Source organism: Chenopodium quinoa, unplaced genomic scaffold, assembly GCF_001683475.1.
Source record: "Chenopodium quinoa cultivar QQ74 unplaced genomic scaffold, ASM168347v1, whole genome shotgun sequence".
In the NCBI taxonomy this organism is placed as follows: Eukaryota; Viridiplantae; Streptophyta; class Magnoliopsida; order Caryophyllales; family Amaranthaceae; genus Chenopodium; species Chenopodium quinoa.
Genome location: NW_018742907.1, coordinates 322,573 through 332,704, shown reverse-complemented (window position 1 = coordinate 332,704; position 10,132 = coordinate 322,573).

The window sequence follows — 10,132 nt, the reverse complement described above, 5'->3', positions numbered from 1 at the left end:
TGAGCCACATATATTTGGCACAACATGAAAAGGCACACTAATTTAAAGTTCACTGGCTTAGGCATGCAAGCATAGCACAACCGGAGTACGTAGGGCGGTTGTAGGCTATGGCCTATGGGTATGAGAATGTTGGCACAACAAAGAACAAAGCTCGTGGGACTGGCCAAAGATTAGACCTAGCTAACCCCAAAGCACGTGTGCTAGACACGAGACACTACCCCATAATCATCTTTAATTTGATTGAAGGTGGACCTTTGTTCACTATACCGGGGCAATTAACACTGGCCCTGAGTAAGTTTTTTTTTTTATTAACTAGTTGTTAAACCTAAACAACTTTAGGTTATTATTAATATGCTACGGCTTAGTAGATAATTTTGAGCAAAATGTTAGATGTTTAAATTGTAGATCGTTCAATATTTTTAAGTCAAAATTCGCCATTGATCTCCATCATTTGCTCTTGCTCTCCATATATATGACAATTTAAAAAAAAAAAAAAAAAAAAAAGTAGCATTTAAAAAGTTTATATAATTTTAAGTCAAATAATCGGAGATCGTGTTTTTGGAATTGGAGATGGCCTTAGTCATCTAATAATGCGAGTATTATTACCAAAAGTTGATGATGGGGCCAAATTAGAGATAATTAGAATAAAAGTAGACAAATAATAAGACACATGATCAGTTCGCACTACAAGGAATTTTATTAAAGGGGAACTTATGTCGACCAAAAATAGTCACTACTAGTCTTCCTAATCTTCCTAACAAAGTATTGGCAAAACATCATATCGCCCATCACTTTCAAGTTTCCAACCATATACTATCCTTTGAAAAATAGATATCTATATTAATAATTATATGTTCAAATAAAAATTGCCTAGCTTTGCAAATGGGTTTCAATCTAGAGCTAACCGACGTAGTTGCTTCATTAAAAGCCTAGTTTCGAGGATGATTAACAAATTGGGTTCTGAATTCTGATAATTGAAAATTGCATGGGCTTCAAGGTTACCCAATGAGAAGAATGAGAGTTTAAACGACGTACAAACTGTGAGAAGGTTTAATCTAGCCCTGGATGACAATAGAAAGGGTAAATCCACAAACTTATAAAATGATCATTGTCTTTCATCTACATCATTGTAAGACAACTCACATTTAAAGAAAAAAAAAACAAAAAAAAACTAGTATAATCACGAACAGACAACAGATGAGCTCAACAGTATAATACGTAATAATATTTTAAATACAACTTATACTTTTTCGTCAATATTACGTAAACAGATAAGAGTTTTATTAAGCTTAGCTTTACAATTAAAATACTCTCTATTGGTACCACACTACCACCATAGCAACTCCAATGACGGGCTATAAGATATGTTGTTTGGCTTGCCACTTCAGATTGTCAAACTATATACATCTCAAGCTACAAGCCCTCTTGATTAGTTAGCAATGACTTTTTGTAGCTTGCATGCAGCCCATACTTGTATTATTCAACATAATTTAATTTTGGAAGTTTTTTTTTTCCAAACTTGTAGCTTCCTTGAGCAACCGTTCCTTGCAAGCACAACAATAATTTAGTTTTGCAAAGGTCAAGGCACAACTATGTAATTATCTTATACTAGCTTTGACAATGTGCGAAATTACAAATTTGCCCTTATGTCTCTGAATGAACAAAGCTTGCATCCTTCTCCTCCTTCATGTCGTGTACATATTACGTAATTGTCAATAATTTCTCCAATCTTCACCTCACCTTCTCATGAAATTCATCGAAAAACAAAGTTTAAACTGAACAAATAAACTGTTTATCTGGCCAAGAGCAACACTGTGTCAATACAAATTAAATACTCCGTACTTTGTAGTAGCAGTAGTCGAATATAAGATTATATAAGCTACTACAGGTGGATTTTAGTGCAAACTACTGGCATATATATTATATACTGCCATATTTTTGTAAAATAATGAGGCTATATTAAGATCATGTCTTGTGTAAGTTGTACGATTTGGAAAGAAGCCGAAAATTTAGCAATGGATCGTTGATTAAATTAAGTGCAGAGCTTTAAGTACGTGATTAATTACTGTCTAATATATCACTATTAATTGCTTAATACATGATTAATCTACTATTCTAAATAATTCAGGCCACTAATGTAGATGACTGTTTTCGGCCTAAACTATTAATGTACGATAGTTTGATGGGATTGTTACGCAAATCAATCCTAGCATGATTTGTGGACCTTGATAGAAGTTAATTGTCAAAGATGAGCATTGATGATTACGAAGTATAAAACTTCAGTTATTATAGTTATTAAACAATGGATGAATTGATTTTCATAGTATATATTGATGAAATTATTAAATTTATAACAACTTTTTATGTGCTTGTGTAAAGATCGAGGTTGCTAACTCTAATAGGAATCAATAAATCATATTTCAATCCTTTTGTGTTAATATAAATACCTCATTCATTTGTATTTGTCGTTCATTCAAATATATGCATCTACAATACTTTTTATCTAACAACAACATTAAATTTTCTACACTTGTATTGTGTTTGTGAATTGATAAGGGGTTCTTACTATTATTGTCGTTCTATGTAATCGATTTACTCTGATTTAAATTACATTTGCAATGAAAATGGTTGTTTTGAGAAATTAAAGTAACCTTACGTTACTATGATATGAAGTAATTGTGAATTAAGTATTGATTGAGCTATACGACACAATCTACAAGAACAAAGTAATCATAATTAAGTATAATTATGGTCTAAGAAACGTATGAGTAGAGACACATTTGATTGTTATCCAGTATTGTTAAATGTTGACTCATAATGAGATCCATTTTACCATTACTATTTCATGGATAGTACTTGTATGTTGTATCCAATATCCAGTAATAGCAGTAGTAGAATCCTGTATGTATGAATAAAGCTAAGCTAGGTTGCTACAATAGTTTGATTAGTAGGCCCACACCAAATTGACCCGACCATGAACTCGCATTGTCTATTGATATTTGATTTATCTTCACATTACATGTTTTGGGGGTGGTGCCACATGGGACTGCACATGCCCATTCTACTTACCTCATCTAGCCTACATAATTCAATGGCTATCACATTTTCATTTTATTCTAAGGTAGAAATCGTTTCGTTTGATACAAGTATGAGTATGTTGTCCGATCATTTGGTAAACGATGAAATGAAAAAACTAACTTTATTTATGTCATACAATCATAATAATTGATACTTTCAAATTTGGCACGAATAAGTTATGTTTAGTACGTTACTAATAATAAACTAAGGTCAAAGTTAATATATAAAAGTGAAAAAGTCCAACGTACTCGTATCAATTATTTTGAAACAGAAAGAATGTGATCATTTTTTTAAGACCAGAGTTGATTATTGCAAACTACGTATTCCATACAATATTTAAATTCATGCGTAGATTTTTTTTTTTTTCCTTTCTAACAGGTCTCAAAACTGATGGTGCATGTATATATGGGTTGTTTAACGTGCATGTTCACAAGAATCATATCGGCCATAGCCCATAGGCGTAAAACTTGTGCAACGAAGACTTATTTTCCTTCCCATCATCCCACAAATTGAGCTAATAATTTCATGAAAGTCACAATTTCACGTGCATGGTTGATTGACGGAATTAATGAGTACTAATAGACAAACTTCATGTCATGCATAAAAAATCAGGTGAATTTGGTGATTTTAATTTGATGGTCGAGCTTTATGCCCTAGATTAGATTCTCCAAATAAACTAATTTTCTTGCCTAACTTCGGTATAATTATTATACGAATTAGTAATTCTTTGATTATTCGTGAATTCTCTTGTTTTTTTCTTCCTTCCCGACTGCATTTGGCTAGCTAGTTGACATTTGGGATACGATTTGCCACGTTTAATTTGGTGCTTTACTTCGTTTTATTCGAGGTATCACCACATTTCATTTTTTTTCATGTACTATGTTGATTTATTTGGCGACCTAGTTGACATTAGCGAATTCGGATTGCCACGTTTGGTGCCTCGCCTAGTTCGAGGTACCAATATTTTTTCAGTAAAATTTTGGGTGAGACGGACTCACCGTGAGTCTGTCGCCAACACTCACAACACCATTCATTCATCAACTCTCGCTAAAATCGAAATCCAACCATCATCACCTCGTTACCCACTTCCACCGTCTTCCTCCACCACCACTTCCGCCCCCGGCGACGAACCCCACAGGAAAATCGCAATTCCCGTCGATTTCAACGACGAGAGCGCCTTCGCCGTTCAATGGGCCATCCAAAACTACCTCCGTCCCTCTGACTCCATCACACTCCTCCACATCCAACCCACTTCCATCCTCTACGGCGTTTGCTACTGCTGCTTCGACATCGAGGATTGTGCGGATGCCTCGTACTGCGGTGATTAAGTCGAGGAGAGCTTTGAGTGTGAGTATGGAGGGGAAGGTGTCAGATGGAGATAAATTGTTAGGGCTTGTTAGAGATGATGCGAAATGTGAGGGTTGAGGAGAGAGAAAATATTGTAGCCATGGAAGAAGAAGAGGGTCAGTGGTGAAGGAGAAAATAATGTCAGGTGTTAGATTATTATTATTTGGTATTAGATTATTATTGTCAGGTATTAGATTATTATTGTCAGGTATTAGAATATATATCATTGTCAGAGATATTAGACTCATGGTAAGTCCCGTTTCACGCAAAACCTTCTCTATTTTTTCACACTACCTTTGTTTTTTTTAAGTTTTTATTTATAGAATGATAATTATTGTTTATATGTAAATCAAGATATTCAAGAGAGAATTTTGATGTAATGTATGAGTATTACAAAATTAATGATATTTAGCCATCAACAAATGCTACGATGTGAAGTAATCACGTATTAAATAAGCAAATACTCCGTATTTACTTAATTACATAAGTTGTTGAATTGAACATACATAGCAGAATAGCCACAATCATTTACAAGAATTATTATTCTGAATTAATTAGGTGTTATACTATATGCACAACATTCAACATATAAGATTATATAGACATTGAATTGGTAGGGACTAAAGTAGCAGAAGTATACTCTTTTGTGAGGTAAAGGGGATGAAAGTGTACAATATCATTGCTAAAATAGAATAAAGTAAAAGTGTAAATTAAAGAACAAAAGAGACAGACTCACGGGAAAAAACGTAAAAATATTAAAAACATAAAAGAATGAAGGTAGTATTTATTCAAATTCCTACTCTAAAACATTCTCATTGCTTTATATAATTTAATTTATTTTAATGTGACTTATGTAATAGTAAAAAATATTACATTTGATGCACCAGTAATGATACTCTTAGATAATACGCAGTATGCCATATTTTCTAAAAGTCATTGTAAACATTATGAGATTTAGAATTATTACTAAATCTTCATTTCGGCATTAAAATTTGACTCACGATAATTTTATTATTATATTCGATAATATGATCCGCAATCAAACTTAATTAAAATATGGTCAAAAATTTCAAAACAACATTGATCGAGTTGATGATATAAGCTGCAAGCATGCATCAGTTAACGATACTTGCTACATTATGGCTACATTAGTACTAAAAGTTTAAAAGATTTTATAGTCGTTTAATTTTAAATAATATTATTAAGTTAGACTATTCACCGACTATTTCAGATAATGTATAGATTTATCAAGGTGATCGAATTTCCACAAACATATAAAACAAAGGGAAATATCATATCATATCAAATGGTCAAATTTAATAAATAAAAAAAAAATAGAGATTTGTTCACACCTAATAATGACTTAAACACGGAGTTAAGTAGCTAGATGTCATCGTTTAGTGAAAGGAAAGCATATTCCAGGTTTTCCAAGAAAATAAATGAATTTGATATATTATCCACTTTCCGAAAGTTTAATAAAAAGGAGCTAAGGTTTTTGTAATGGTCGAGTCAAATTATATATGAAGACTACACTAGATAACAATATGATGCTATGACGACCAATGTAACGTGGATGCGATGCTATTCTTTTTTGTAACCCAACCAAACGGCCAACTGATTAACTAACATTTACATGGAATAACAATAACCTACCTTCGTGGTCCCCGTCGACCTCCATTGCCCCACATTAAATAATACTGATCGAGTAATTTTTTGACATATATAGTTTGATATAGTCGAGGTTAGTGAGTGGTAAAAGAGACCTATTTTAAGTGGATGAGCTTAGAAGAGGAGACGAAATTATTGCTCTTGAATTTTTGTCGAAGGTATTTTGTACAGTTATACAAAGTATGTAAAGTCGTTAGAAAGAAAAGAGAAACGAAGGGCTACATTAGTATGTGTGCTCCGTATGATGTTACATACTATCATTTTCAAAGTCTAGATAAAGTAAAACATTAGATAATTCTTTGTTTTTTTTTTCTTTTTTTTTTCATTTTGCATGAGATCTCCGTCAATAAGACTTGTGAATTTGTGATGCATGGTCTCTCTCCCGACAGTGCACATCCATTTGATGAGCATTTCCCCCTAAACACAAAACATTTACACTTGCAAGATAATATGAATGTTTAAGTGTATTAAAACAATGCGAATCTATATACGTAGTATTAATTTAAGAGTCTATTTTAACCACATTGTTCCAAAAGTCAAAAACTCAAATTCTATCAATCTAAGTATTCAATATTTGTCTTAGTTATATCGTACCGATCCTATTATGCATGTCTACATGAGAATGAAATTAAACTAATCATAAATTTTTATTATACACAATAGGTAACCATTTTGAATATATTAGAATAATTTATAACTAAACTATTGAGTTTTTGAGTGGAATGAATATTGCATGCAGAATGCCTAAATAATATTATTGATCAGTTTGCATTAATTTTTAATTTGCTTCTTATAAGTAAGTAATTAACCAAAAACAAAAAGTTTACACTAATTTTATATTGTATGCAAACATGAAGAGTGGAAATAAAAGATATTGTGGGCAAATAGTTTAAGGCTCGAGAACATGATTTACGGTCAAAATTAAGCTAAGATCGATTTAACTTTAATTTGGGAACCGAGATTGCGGCCTAGGGAGGGGTTGGTAAAAGAGACAAAATTTTAATCTATGATTAACCCATTCAAGATTAAATTAATTTAATTAACCCCAATTGACATAATTAATCTATAATCTACGCAGTGTTGAGTGGGTGAGGAGTCTAGCACATGCAAGCTCCATGACCTTTAGCCTGTTTTAAGATTTGGATGATACGTCATTAGTTGATATTACTCACTGACAAAGACGGCATGAATTCACAAAAATAAATCGGGAGGTAACATGCATTAGAGCTCCCTAAGTAACAAAACAAAATCACGCGTTGAAGATGCATTATATTCATCTGATTTATAGTTATTTAAATTTAGTTTAAGTTAGCTATAAGTTAAACTTGCGTAATCCCTGTCCCTTGATAACTCATATCATAAATTAAATATTCTTGAAATACTTGATTTATATACGGACATATTTTTCCTAAACTTACTAACTTAGCTAATATGAATTATTTTTCATTAAATTAGTAGAAATAAGGTGAATAAAACTAAGCATACGATCAGGGAAATATCCATCCCTTCGGTGTATGTTGAAAGAACTTAAATATATACTTCGTATATATATATATATATATATTGTATTCTTCGACTTAATTTCTATGCACATGTTCAATAATTAATATTTTCAATTATGTATGACAAAGGAATCCAATGAAATCTAATACCATGACAAGGACTAAGCTAAACTATAATCCAATTCCCTATTTAACGTAATCAAATAACGACATAATGTATGTATTTAAAAAACTAGCTTAAGGGACATTATTAGTTTATGCAATGATATATACAGATATACTGGCATAGTGTTGGAGATGTTGCCAGTTTTGGAAACCGGAATACCATGCTAATATGCTATACTAGCTTCTGTTAAGCAGATGTTTATTTTTAATCTGTTTGATATTTTTATTTGACTGTGACAAATTGACAATGTATAACACTATTATATAATTTCCCAGATAGGATTGTGCTTATGTACAATTATAAAATAATAGAGTAAAAATTTCTCAAATTTACTTGTTTGTATCTATAATTTTTAGTTTACAACATGAGAAATAATAACTCCATATTTAATTATTTAATAATTTAGAAACATATTACTCCTATATATGCACTTGTGTGATAAATAAGTCTTTGTTTATCGATCTTATCTCCACTTATTATTTTAGATAAATAAGATCATGATTATTGGTTTCATTTTTTTTTTAATCAAAGAATATTATTGATTTCATTGTGTATTTGTGCGTTTAATTAATTAAATATTATTGAATAAGACTTACTTTACTGATTAAAACTTTGTTTTAAAAAAAATCTTTAGATGAAGAGGACACAACTTTGAAAAAGTATGTTTTTCCAATAGGATTAAGTTAATAAGCAAAAATAACTTCATTAGCAATGTAAATTTAGTTTAGGAAATTAAATAAATAGAGGAAAATAAATCGAGTAGTTTCAAAGTATAACCACCCGTGAGCAATAATTAATGCTTACAATTAACCAATTAACATAAGGAACACATTATTATCAAAACAAATCCATCTATTACACTATAATTAACAATTTTGGCAAACCGAAACCTATTTTCTTAGCTTGTATCAGTTTTGACATGTCTACCTATAAAACTGTAACTATATATACAACTAGTATACCACGATAATTTCCTATAAATGTCCCTTTACACTTATTCAAGATTTAGAATTGACCAAGACTTTAGGACCAATTTGAATAGATTGGGACCCAAATGTTTCCACCTAAAAGGCCATAATTTATTTGCCCATACCATTACCATGTCTCTAAAATTCCAAAAGAACAGCAACCGAAAGGAAGACGACTTGTAAGAAATTATAAAATAGAGAGAGTAGATAAGTAAAGAATCCTAACTTTTCCGCAAAGAAAGAAAAGTAGTCGTTGATGGTTTTATGTAATTGACCATATGAATATGATCGAAATAATTTATATTAAGTGTATCAAAAATTCAAAAGAATATTAAACATATAATAGTATAAAGTAAGGAATTTTACCCATTTAAAATGAAATATGGTACATTTATGGGGAAGTATATATCAACGACCAAACCAACAACCCATGCACACGTACATTACTTAGGACTTTAGGTAGACCTTACTAACTGAATATATATGTACTTTTATTTTTTATTAATTTTATTTTAAGTTCTGATTTTAATTTTAGGAATCTAAAAAGAAAGGAACTGTAGAGATGGACACGCCAGCTAGTTGTACCATCAACTTACGTGGTGCTGACTTGGTTATTCACATGCAGTCAGGACAACTCTTTGATAGTTTTTGACTAAGAATCTTGTAATTTTTACTTTAGTTTTATTTATTATTTAATTTTGGAAAGTAGTTATGTCTAAATATTTTTTTTCTGGTTTAATCTAATTTGATTTGATGTCTCGATATAACTAAAATTTTGACCGTGTATGTACACTAATACTCCCAGCCTTTGTATTCAAATAAGTGAAATATTTTGACCTTTTGCTCTATTCATCTAATTCACTTTAACTAATGTTTGTGATTTATACATAAAAATAAAAAATTAAAAAAAGTCCTAAGTGAGCTATTGTAAACAAGTTTTGAACTCTAGTTTCCACATTTTAACATTTTGACCAATATAATGTAACTAGGTTTATTTATTAAAAGGTTATTTATACTCGTGGTTATTAATGTCCATTACCGACAAGTGATGAATGTACTATTATTATTATCCATAAGCTTTGGATTTTTATTTATCATTGATAATTAGCTAAGCATGCATTCACCAATTTCATACATCTACATACCTAGCTAGCTTTTCCCCAGTTATGAATCGATGCCATGTTAATTAACCATGTTATATAACTCCTTGTTTCTTGAAATCGAAAATTGTCAATTTCATCATCTCTTATGTGACTCTCTATTCACCAAAAAAAATCGCAATAAGAACTAATGACCATCCATCAGCTGCGCTGCTGAATAAAGATTATGCATTGCATGCATGAAAACAATGAAGGATGTAGTACAATTAGTGGAATGCATGTAATGTAACCAGATACAGTTCT